The sequence below is a fragment of the Pangasianodon hypophthalmus genome, chromosome 25 (assembly GCF_027358585.1).
Source record: "Pangasianodon hypophthalmus isolate fPanHyp1 chromosome 25, fPanHyp1.pri, whole genome shotgun sequence".
Taxonomy (NCBI): Eukaryota; Metazoa; Chordata; class Actinopteri; order Siluriformes; family Pangasiidae; genus Pangasianodon; species Pangasianodon hypophthalmus.
This window is the reverse complement of record NC_069734.1, coordinates 17,019,110-17,032,415: the sequence shown is the minus strand read 5'-3', so window position 1 is coordinate 17,032,415 and position 13,306 is coordinate 17,019,110. Positions and strand designations below refer to the sequence as shown.

Sequence of the window (13,306 nt, the reverse complement as noted above, 5' to 3'; positions counted from 1 at the left end):
ACCAAAACCATTTTTCAAACCAGAATTTCGTTAACCTAGAATATTTATTCACTTTGAGCTTCTCTTAAGCTCTTTTACGAGAGTCTGAAGAGGCACCACATCCAACAGGTCCATGTTTATCAACATTAGTCAGAGACATTTTATGCCGGACGAGTTCTATTTCTATATTAATTCAATATTTTGCAGCACGTGGATGATATTTCAGGTCGCAGGCTAATGTAGAAGTTGCATTTTTATAATAATCTGACAAATATTCGCACATTACATAATGTTGTATTTACTAAAATGGTGCTTGAAAGCATGTCCCATATACTTGATGTGCAGACGCCACACCCTTTAGTGAAAGGGACTTTACACTCGTATAAATGCACCAGGTGACCCCGATTAAACCGACGTAACAAACGGATTAAACCGACGTAACAAACGGATTAAACCGACGTAACAGCCGAAACAAAACACACGCTTTCAAACTTCGACATGCTGCTGTGAGACGCACAAGCCCAGTCCTGCTCACTGATTTAGAAAAAAGAACGCATGTATCCTCTTACTCTCTGTGATGAGGAAAAAAAGTAAATCTGATATCTTGCCCTGCATGTGCATAAATATGATATATTTGTAGAATTTTTGTGCGTACGTCTAAATTTTTTATTAAAATCTTAGCCTGATCGCTGCTACGACACTTCTCTAAAGTCCACCAATAGGAGGACGGCATGAAACTTACGGGAAAACCACTAATACAACAGTGGCGATGTCGAAACGCAAAGTGACACATGCTAACCAACAGAGAATAATCCTTATTACCTCAAGATTTTACGTGAGCATAGTAATGATTGATGATGTAATCAAAACGTAGAAATTTTTTATTGCAGGTCTATCCTTAGAGGATCTTCAGCGTATAATCTTTACACGGAGATCGCACAATCTGTTACAGAATTCTTCCCAGATTTTATTTAGATCTCGTACAGCATGAAACGTAATAATCTTAAGCCACCGCTGAAGTCGCACAATGTGTAAAACAAACTTAAGCTAGCATTAGCTACGCTCACTAACTGGACAAAATCCAGATAATTCTTGTTTTCTCTATTGCATTCCCATAAGTTGTGATTTCATTTTGAGTGTTGAAGGGCTTGACTGATTTACACAACAGCCAATCGCGTTCGAGATACGCCACACCTCCGAATCCATACATTTAGCTAGCTAAATATTGAGAACAGTAGAGAGTTTAATGAGAGGGTTTTTTTCCCCCCAAATGTGGAGGATTTTTACTGCCGATTTCACGCAAACCTCTTGCCTTCATCCAGGATGATATCCTAGAACTAGAAGCCGTGTGGTTTTAGGAGTTATTCCATACATACCCAAGTGAAGTCTAGCGCTAGTCTCAGGCTCGTAATTACTTTTAAATATTACGCTACGTGATAAAATATTACTGACTCTTACTGATGGAAACGCCCCGATGATGCACAAACGCGGAACCACGTTCTCGATCAGTCTGAGGCAGCGACATTCCGGTATCGAACAACCCACAAGTTTGTATAACGTTCTTCTGAAGAGTCACGTAACTGCCAACTCGCACAAACTCCGCCTTCTTCCAACGAAAAAACCTCATAAATTCGCATAAGACGCAAAGAGAAAAACGTATCAAATGAACCACGTCAAAAACAGATTCTATTGTAGAGCAAGGGGGCGGGGCATATACATTCTAGAAAGCGTTTAATTGGACGATCGGGAGATTAGTACAGCAAAGAGTCAGCAAAAACTACAAAACCAAACAACAACACCTCCACAACTACTTTTTTTCTTCATGTTAGTGTCCACACCACTAAGAGAGAAGCTCTGATTTGAGGAGCACTTTAAATTTCCCTCACACTTCCGCCCAGCAGGAGGCTTCACCCCAGCAGGAGGCTCAGTCTAGGTGCTACAGATCAACCTCTGTGTGCTAGCCTCATGTCCACTGTCCGTCTTTTCCCTCCACTTTAATGTGCATTTCATCGGGGCTTACAGTTTACTGACGGAAACAGAGGCGACGTGAGACTCAGTCACGTAACCCGAAAACATGCACGCGAGTAAACAAATGCGTCACGTGCACAGCGTGCTCGAGGGTATGGCGCGTGACGACACAGAAACGGAGGCTGCTCACTCCAAAACTAACAGCACGAACCTGATACACACACAACATCCTATAGCATCGCATAGTATCGCTATCTCCAGGCCACCATTTGAGTCAGTCACCCTCAGACGTGTGTGTGTGTGTGTGTGTGTGTGTGTGTGTGTGTGGGTGCGCGCGCGCGCGAGGTCGCCCCTCCTGCAGATTCCGCGTGCGTCCCGCCCATTTAGCAGAGAGACTCTCTTTCTTTCTTCCTTTCTTTCTTTAAATAAAAAATCTATTAATAGCAAAGTGGAGTGGAGGTTGAGTTGCACTTCCACACCCGACCAACAATACCGAGAAAGAACAATCCAGCACTCACAATGGGACATCTATATCTGTAGCTGTGCGCGCGCGAGAAAAAAAAAACACACGCACACACACGCATGCACGTGCACAATAAAGCAAAGCAAACATACGGTCAAAAGGAAAGCGCATGCGTGCATGCATGTGTGTGTGTTTGTGTGTATGTCCTCTTTAGCTGTATTAATCAAATTATGAGCTGCAACACAAACGCGTTGCAAAGGCGTGCGCGAGCTCCGGTAACAGGAAACATTAAATGACCCACCTGTGTGTGTGTGTGTGTTTGTATGTTTTTCTTCCTCAGTATCTCGCTTTAAAAAAATAATAACAGACTGCGCTAAGCAGGCATGTCCTTCTTTCCCACAGTGCAATGCGCCTCCAGGGTTCAGTCCCGCGCGGTCATCCTCGCGACTTCCCTCCACGCGCGAGCACTCGGTTAGCTAGAGCTGCGCGCGAGCTCGCTGCCGGTGCGTGTGTACGTAACCACGGACTCGCCGGTGTGCGCGCACTAGCGCGAGTGAGAATCCGTTGTGCTGCGAGAGGAGCTAAAGGCAGCACGTGACCTGCTAACCCGACCCATTTCCTTTGAGCGCGCGGCCCCGCGCTGACCAATCAGAGCGCGAGTCTGCGCGCGGGACAGCCCCAGTGTGTCAGAGCGAGTAAAATTAAAGGTCACTAGTTTCTCTCTCTCTCTCTCTCTCTCTCTCTCTCTCTGTGTGTGTGTGTGTGTGTGTGTGTGAGTGATCACAAGTGGAATTAAAGGTCAGTGTTTACTACAGTGTGTGTTTAATTTGTAAGTCTCTGTTTATCTGTTGCAATCACACATCTACAGTAAATTTACCACACACACACACACACACACACACACACACACACACCCACCAGCTGGACTTCATTAAAGCCCTAACACATGAGCCTCATTACTTTTATACCAAAGCACTGATGAATTCTCGACTCTGATTGGTCAGAAGGTGTTGATTACTTTTCTATAACAGCAGCCCTGACAGTAGTGCTGGTTGTATGGAAAAAAAATAAATAACAGGTTTATATTAATGCACTCATTCTGATAGGTTTCTATAGTAACAACCTACACAGGAACCTAAAGAAAAATATACGGCTGTTAATATGCTAAAGCTTTCTGTTGTCACATTTAAGTAAGGAGTCTCCAGTGTGAGAACTTCGCAACAGCAGGTTTCCCGACAGGACAGAGAAGTTTGCAGTTTCTGGTTTCTCGGTAACATGACATCCGTGTTTTTTTTTTTTGGTTTATTAACTTCAAGAGAGAGAACAAAATTGTTAAATGTAACTACAAACAGATAAAAAGTACGATGTGTGATTCATTAATACCCGAAAAAATTGTAATCGGCTAATTGCTGAGGTATAAGAGGAATAAAAAGAAGTTGTCCTAGGATTAACGATGTTTCTCATATTTGCTCCTACTTCTCTTCATGGTGCCATAACATAGCAACAATTATCAGTCTGTGTAGATGATGTTGCATAATGTGTAACTCTGTACAAACAAAGCAGCACTGAACACTGAAGTACCATTAGTTCCAACTGGTGCCAGTCTTAAGCAGGCAGTAATAACTATCCAAATGGAACTGTCCAATAGCCCTCCAATAACTATCCAAATGGAACTGTCCAATAACTATCCAATAACTATCCAAATGGAACTGTCCAATAACTATCCAAATGGAACTGTCCAATAACTATCCAAATGGAACTGTCCAATAGCTATCCAAATGGAACTGTCCAATAACTATCCAAATGGACCTGTCCAATAGCTATCCAATAACTATCCAAATGGAACTGTCCAATAGCCCTCCAATAGCTATCCAAATGGAACTGTCCAATAGCTATCCAAATGGAACTGTCCAATAACTATCCAAATGGAACTGTCCAATAGCCCTCCAATAACTATCCAAATGGAACTGTCCAATAGCCTTCCAATAACTATCCAAATGGAACTGTCCAATAGCTATCCAATAACTATCCAAATGGAACTGTCCAATAGCCCTCCAATAGCTATCCAAATGGAACTGTCCAATAGCCTTCCAATAACTATCCAAATGGAACTGTCCAATAACTATCCAAATGGAACTGTCCAATAGCCCTCCAATAGCTATCCAAATGGAACTGTCCAATAGCCTTCCAATAACTATCCAAATGGACCTGTCCAATAGCTATCCAAATGGAACTGTCCAATAGCCTTCCAATAGCTATCCAAATGGAACTGTCCAATAGCTATCCAATAACTATCCAAATGGAACTGTCCAATAGCTATCCAATAACTATCCAAATGGAACTGTCCAATAGCTATCCAATAACTATCCAAATGGAACTGTCCAATAACTATCCAAATGGAACTGTCCAATAGCCTTCCAATAACTATCCAAATGGACCTGTCCAATAGCTATCCAATAACTATCCAAATGGAACTGTCCAATAGCCCTCCAATAGCTATCCAAATGGAACTGTCCAATAGCTATCCAAATGGAACTGTCCAATAACTATCCAAATGGAACTGTCCAATAGCCCTCCAATAACTATCCAAATGGAACTGTCCAATAGCCCTCCAATAGCTATCCAAATGGAACTGTCCAATAGCTATCCAAATGGAACTGTCCAATAGCTATCCAATAACTATCCAAATGGAACTGTCCAATAGCCATCCAATAACTATCCAAATGGAACTGTCCAATAGCCCTCCAATAACTATCCAAATGGAACTGTCCAATAGCCCTCCAATAGCTATCCAAATGGAACTGTCCAATAGCTATCCAAATGGAACTGTCCAATAGCTATCCAAATGGAACTGTCCAATAACTATCCAAATGGAACTGTCCAATAGCTATCCAATAACTATACAAATGGAACTGTCCAATAGCCCTCCAATAACTATCCAAATGGAACTGTCCAATAACTATCCAAATGGAACTGTCCAATAACTATCCAAATGGAACTGTCCAATAGCCCTCCAATAGCTATCCAAATGGAACTGTCCAATAGCCCTCCAATAACTATCCAAATGGAACTGTCCAATAGCTATCCAAATGGAACTGTCCAATAGCTATCCAATAACTATCCAAATGGAACTGTCCAATAGCCATCCAATAACTATCCAAATGGAACTGTCCAATAGCCCTCCAATAACTATCCAAATGGAACTGTCCAATAGCCCTCCAATAGCTATCCAAATGGAACTGTCCAATAGCTATCCAAATGGAACTGTCCAATAGCTATCCAAATGGAACTGTCCAATAGCTATCCAAATGGAACTGTCCAATAACTATCCAAATGGAACTGTCCAATAGCTATCCAATAACTATCCAAATGGAACTGTCCAATAGCTATCCAATAACTATACAAATGGAACTGTCCAATAGCCCTCCAATAACTATCCAAATGGAACTGTCCAATAACTATCCAAATGGAACTGTCCAATAACTATCCAAATGGAACTGTCCAATAGCCCTCCAATAGCTATCCAAATGGAACTGTCCAATAGCCCTCCAATAACTATCCAAATGGAACTGTCCAATAGCCCTCCAATAGCTATCCAAATGGAACTGTCCAATAGCTATCCAAAAGGAACTTTTGGTACTGGATGGACAGCTAGTGGAAAAAAAAGCACAGCTTCTGTTTTCTGTTGGCAAAGGTTGAGTATTGAAGTATTGAACATGCTAACTATGCAGGTACCGTTTAGCTACAGCAGTGATCCTTCTCACAGAAACATCTTATTTCATTAAATACTTTATTTTGCAAAGTAAAAAACTAGCAAGCTAACGACGACAAAGCTAACAGCTGGCTATGTAGCTAAACCAGCAACTAGCAAACCGGCTAGTCCACACTGACGAGACATCGGTACTTTGGCTAAAAATCACAAACCTGACCTCGTGTTGTTCTACATTGAAATGTAGAGCACATTCTTCTGGTATTGACAGAGTCACTGAAGTAAAAAAAAAAAAAAAAAAAATCTTATAGCTCTAAGTTTTAATAAGCATAATCAGTAGTTCCAAATAATGCTAAGTATAATTAGAGAGCAGTTTTATCCATACTGAGCCATTTTCTTAGCAATTTAACACCACATTTGAGGTAAATGTTGATATCCCTGACACTTTGGTCTTGTTTTCACTGTCACTATACCTTTTTTATTTTCTGGATAAAACACTCGACAGCTATGTGCTAGCTAGTTCAATCTTTAGCCTCACTATTAGCTTTTTATATTATAGCTAGAATCTGTACAGAAATGGTTCTGTTTAAAGGTTAAGCTAAAAGCATAAGCTAAATATTCCTTATCTATAACCTAGACAGATAGACAGACAGTTAGATAGAGAGATAAACTGATAGCTAGAGTACACACATACGTATATAAAAAGGATCAGGGCGTGTCGGTGACTCAGCTGGAAAAGTGGGACACTGGAGCATTACTCTCTCTCCGTCTCTTGCGCTCTCTCTATTTCTGACTAGCTCATGACCAACGCTGCTGTCTGCAAACAGCCCTCGTTCCATCCTCCTCCTTTTTTTCTTCTCATTTGCTGTCTTCCTGTCCCTCTTGTTTTCTTTGGTACACCAGTTTTAATCACTACAATTCACTGCTCACTTTATTGCACGCACAGAAACCTACATTAGGTTCAATATCAGTGATAGCAATAAGTTAGAGATAAGACAATATAGGAAAATAATCCACGAAGGGGTGGCGTGATGAAGCGGTGCCACCCTGAAGTTGATTATTTTCCTAAAACAGCATGTCCGAAAGTGCTTAATTCCTCTTACAAAACATAAATTTTCCTATGATTACAATGATTTAATTTATTAATGAATGACATGCTTTTTAATTGTTTATAGCTACATTTAACGTTGTGGAACATCCACGAAACAAGTTATCACTTACTACAAAACACCTGTTTCTCTCTCTCTCTCTCTCTCTCTCTCTCTCTCTCTCTCATGAAATTAATATACTACGTAATTAAATGTGAGTCAAAAGAAAAAGAAAAAAAACTTGACGTTATGAGAAATCGGAAACTCTGACCTGAACATTTCCCATGTCAGAAAACTTACAGTTACAAAGTGCTGACACTGGAAACGTTTTTCACAGATGTTTATCTATCGTTAGCTTTAGATTATATACTATCACATATTATCGTCCACCGTACAAGTTCCTGTGAATGAGCTGTTATTATAGAAATAACAACGTATTAGGATGAGAGAATTAATATAAACCTGTGATAACAGAATGTTACCAAACATGCTGAAAATGAATCAACACCTTCTGACCAATCAGATTCAAGAATTCAACAGCACTGTGGTATAAACAATAAATGCTAATAGTATGTTTTCAGCAGGGTGCCAATATTTATTAAAAGAACCTTTTAGCCTAAAATGAAAAATCAGTTTTCCTTATTAGCCCAAATATAGTTGATCGGCGAAGACGTGTTTGTTGTCGGATTTTCACTGCTTTACTTCTCTGCACTCAAGCTACGAGGCGAATGTAGCTAACGAGTAATCTCGCCTAAAATCTTTTCCATTCCTACACATCTTTATCGTTAAATTCACTTATTCAAACGACAATTAAAATGATTTCGCAAAATAGCAGAAAGATGTGTATTTACGCAATTAAGTTTAAAGTGGCACTACAGCATCATCGGCAGGGGGCGGAGTGAGAATCCACCATTGATTGAGTTTCCTGATGTCTAAGATGGCCGCCGATCACGTTACAGTGCTGCAGCTACATGATTTAGGTTTACGATTTCAGAAAGTCACAACTCAAAGTGGATTTAGACAGATAGTTACGTGGAAAAAAAAAATTGGTTGACTTGCATTACTCCATAAAAACATCAGCCTTTAAACTAAGGAAGCAAACGCCGGACACCAAACCTGTCTCGGCTGATCGATTACGTCTGAAGAGGACAAAAGTGTACGTTTCATTTTTTTCTTTAAACTTCCTGGTCCACTTTGAGTGGTTAAGTGGCATGTAATTCTTCTGAATTGTGATAAAATAAACGTTAATGTTTAACCTGGACTCAGCAGTTCCTCAAGCTGAACAATACACACACTGTCCACCGAGCTGATCTTTCTCACACACACACACGTCAGAGGGAACATGAACCTGGATATTAGATGAGCTTATGTGGGAAAGGTGTGTGTGTGTGTGTGTGTGTGTGTGTGTGTGTGTGTGTCTCTCTCTCTCTCTCTCTCTCTCACACACACACACACACACACACACACACACACACACACACACACACACACACACACACACACACACAATATGAAGCCAAGTTGTATTTCTCTGTCCATCACAATTAAACTTTTATTGAACTGCCTTTTCATTACCTAGCCCTAAGCCCCGCCCACACTTGGTTACTGTTGCTATGCTGTTGATTTAAGCCAGCTACCACAAGATATAGCTTCACAGATGTGTTTTGAAAAGTTTTGCGTCAGAGTTGACTGTGGTGTCAAATAGCATACTAGCAAAAAATAAATACAAAATATGAAAAAAAAACAAAAAAACAAAATGGTTTTGTGTATTTAAAGCATTTATTTCTAAAAGAAAATTTATAAAATTATACCTGACTCATAGAACAGGACAATTTCAAGCTTGAAATCAATAAATGTCTAGGAAAAAATTTATTTAATCAATAATGTCATATAATCTTGTTTTATTACATTCGCTCTCCATATTAAATAAAATATTTTTCACTCGCCAGGTCATAATTTTTTGTTGTTTATCGGGATGCGACATGACAAGTCTCCACAACAACTCGCAAATTAACCGCCACAACGCTGACACCGATTTAAAACCCCAAATGAGGAATTGCAGAGCTGAAGTTGCTGACAGGCTGTACGGTGGTTTTGTGGTCGCGGTTTTGTCAGCGTTCGGAAGCTCGTGTCGATGCCGTAGCCAAACCAAAAAAGCCTTTTAACTGCGACGAGTCCTGAATCAGAAGTGCTGAACACACACACACACACACACACACACACACACACACACACACACACACACACACACACACACACACACATCTGTCCTCAGCTAAACTCTCTGCTGTGGAATAAAGCATCACTGGGCTAAGGATAACAACCAGAGCATTCAGGAAGCATACAGAATGCATCGCCCGGCACTTAAAGGTGCAGTGTGCAACCTGTAACAGTATTTCTGGCCCTGTAATAATTCTATCATGCCAAAGATACCTTTGAGAAACTGCCATTTGTAATATCGTCTCTGCATTGGTTTTGGTTCTTCAGTTCAGGCTTTGATTTAAGGTTTTCTTTACCATTTTTGTAAATGTTTAAGCCTGATATTTTCACGAATCTCCAAACTTTTCCATTTTTTTCACTATTTTGTTGATCAGCAAAATTAAATAATACATACTGTAAAAACATCCTCGATTAATGCAATATGATAATTTTTCCCATATTGTCCACTCATTCAGTAGCTAGTCATCCACAAACTAGCTAGTCGCTTCTAAATCCACAGAGCCTTTTTGTTTCGACTTAAGTAAAAACATAAGCTGTGCCAGAACAACTTTACTCGGGTCAGCAGACTGACTCACATCTTTAATGAATAAAATGACCAAATAGTCTGTCCTTGTTAACAATCTGCTCATCTTTTCTTTCAAAATGTTCCCTGGTCACGGTGGAAAGGGTGAGATTTCCTGTTAATCGGGTCATCTTTCCTGTTCGGGGTGAAAAAAAAAAAAAAAAAAGTGAAGCAAAAGCCAAATGCGAAGACGAGAAGCCTGGAAATGTCAAGCTCAGTTCGGCACCACACACACGGTCAACGTTTGAGGCACAAAACATCAATGAAAGCTGCTCTCCTGATCGAGACGGCAGACGGAAAAAGATTAAAAACACGCTTTAAACTTCCCGCTGCGTTTCAGATCTCATTCTTACTTCCACAGCGTGTGCTTTGTTTACCAGTGAACAGTAAAGAACGTGTGGGGTCACTGAACACACCTCTCTTCACACAAGTTGCTTTAATACTGGAACTTTAGTGCGAGTTCCTGTACAAACGTTTCCTTATAACTTCCTGTACGCTGCAGGAAATTAGTTCATATCTTAATGTCTTTATCGCAAGTTCAGGTTCTGATTCTCTGAAAAACTTGTTCCAAGAGTCTTTTTTCCTCCAAATATATTAAACTTAATATATTAAGTCCACTCTGAAACATCAAATGTATATTTACAGTGAAATATTTGTATACACTTAGTTTAGCAATATCAGTGCTAATTCGTTGGCTAGCTACTGCAGTCAGAGTTCGTTCTTTTTCGCATCCATAAACTCGCACTATCCAGTCGACCTGAACTGACTTTAACAGCTCATCTGTGTGTCGTAAAAACCTGGCTCATGTCTCTTAACCTTGAGGCCTGGGGTCAAGTTCGAGAGCCCGTTCCTGTTTACCCCAGGAGAGAGGTGAATTGGAAAACATTAACCTTTGACCCCTGTATCCTGTTGCAGGTGGCTTAAAGGCAGTGTCTCTATTTACAAGGTGTTAAAGTGTAACACGCCCCAGGAGAGTTCAGCTTGTCTGTACGAGGATAGAATAACGGCCTGTACTGATCGAGTCCATGGCAGCGTTCGATTCTGGATCAGCTGCTTTAAAATATCTCATACTTATTGAACATTATTTTAATTAAAAATGAAGACGGATCCTTCGTTCAGGACATCCTGCACGTCATGCATTTATATTCCTAACTCCCCAGTTTCACTACAGATGCTGAATTTTGTGTGTGTGTGTGTGTGTGGGGAAATGGCTTGCAGTAAAAGGAAACATATGTGCAGGTGTTTGGGTACATCTCCTTGGAAACTAGCGATAACGTAGCGACAGCGGAGCCATGTGCGTTTTCTGAAGATGGGTCACTCGGAGTGTATCTGTGTGTGAAAAAGCGCTGCTACGGTATTACTTCATCCACACACTTCCTGTGTTTATACAGACTTTCGCAACTCGTTTTTGGAGAAACCTCGCAGCTCTAGGTACGTGTTTGAAATGGGGGTTAAAGGTTATTACGCGGGTCACGACCCCATCTCATTAGCATGCAGAAGAACACAGGAAAAGAAAAAAAAAAAATCCCAAATGACACGATGAGTAAATTCAATCAGCTTTTAAATCTGCATGTTGTCTGTTTCCTCTGTCCCTCACCCTCCCTCCCTTTAATCTCAGTCCCGTGTAAAGTTTCCTTCCTTCTTGCGCCAAGAAGTTTGAAAGAGCGCCGAGCTTTGAAAGGTCGCAGCTTGGCACCGTCTCAGTCGGAGTTATAAGTCTTTTTAACTCGAATCTCTTCGGGAGGTTGAATCAACTAACGATTGTTTAATAGCTTCCGTATGATTTAAACCACGCTGTTGTTCTTCGATTGACGGCCGCCGCTGGTTATTTCTCCGCTGCAGTCTTGACGCAGTCCAGCAGTGTTTTATTTGTTTAATCCATCTGGCCTCTTTGAGTTTTCAGGCTTTTTTTGTTTATTAAAGATTCAAAGAATGAGAAGAAATCGTCAGAGAAACGGGAAATCACTCCACATGCGCCATATCAATTGCTGTCTGCAGGCTAGAGCACATAACAACATGCTCAATCCCACACACACACACACACAAACAAACACACACACAAACAAACACACACACAAACAAACACACACACACAAAACTTGGGAAATGTAAAAAGTACTCATACATACTAATAATAATTTTGCATATTAAATATTGATCGTAATGTTACTAGTAGTAATTTTAAGTGCTGAATAAAATACTTGCATTTGTGCATCTAAAAAGATAATAGTAACTACAGTAACATACAAAAATATTAATATTACTATTATTTATATTATACTATTATAAATAATATACTATTATTAATATTACATCCAAAAAATTTGTAATACTCACACACTAAATGCTCATAGTAATCTTACTAACTTATGTACTAAAAAGTAATACTATCATCTGTACTCTATAGACCAATAGTAATCTTACCTACATTACAGAAGCTTTACATACTAAGTAGTAGAAGTAGTAATTTTAAGTATTGAAAAGCAGTAGCAGTAAAAGTAGTAATCTTGCAGATTAAAAGTACCAATAGTATTCATACAAAAAATAATACTAATCTTAACATCAAAAAGGTAGTAGCACTCTTACATACTAAACGCTCAGTGTAATCTTACTAATCTTATGTAATAAAAAGTAATACTATCAACTAACAGTAAACCTACCTACATAACAGTAGTTAGTTACATGCTAACTAGTAGGAATAATTTTAAATACTGAACCCTCAAAGTAGAATAAGAACAGGAAGAATCTTGCAGGCTAACAGTACTAAAATACTAGTACTTCACACAAGAGTAACAGTTACTATACTGTACACTGATTTTATATCCAACAGGGTAGTAGCACTCTTACATACGAAATCCTCAAAGTAATCTTACAAATCGAAAACCAATACTAATCTAACAGATTAAAAAGTAATACTATAGGCCAGTAGTAATCTTACCTACATTACAAAAGCTTTACATACTAAGTATTAGTAATAATTTTAAATTACTGAATACTAAAAATAGAATAAGAGCGGGAGCAGTAACCTTGCAGGTTAAAAGTATTAAAAATACTAGTATTTCATACACTAAAGAGTAATTCTAGTAGTAGTAAACTAGAGGTAAACTAAAGGTAGTAGCACTCAAAGTAACCTTACAGACCAAATATCCATACTAATCTAAAAGGTAATACTATAGACCGATTGTAATGTTACCTACATTACAGTAGCTTTACAGACTGAGTAGTAGTAATAATTTTAGTAGTACTGAATATTAAAAGTAGAATGGTAGTACTAAGTAGTAGAAATAATTTTAGTAGTATTGAATATTAAAAGTAGA

The 13,306-nt window shown here is 39.4% G+C and overlaps 1 protein-coding gene across 4 annotated transcripts in view; it reads right to left on the bottom strand.

The window, feature by feature from the left end:
- add3a (adducin 3 (gamma) a) overlaps nucleotides 1–13,306 on the bottom strand; it is an 81,817-nt gene that overhangs the window by 25,176 nt on the left and 43,335 nt on the right. The window contains exon 1 of one of the 4 annotated variants that reach the window (XM_026948076.3): nucleotides 2,712–2,986. The exons of the other annotated variants lie outside the window; for them this stretch is intronic. The gene's annotated coding sequence lies outside the window, so the exon portion shown is untranslated. Of the gene's footprint in view, nucleotides 1–2,711; nucleotides 2,987–13,306 lie in introns of those variants that run through there. 4 annotated transcript variants of the gene reach the window in all.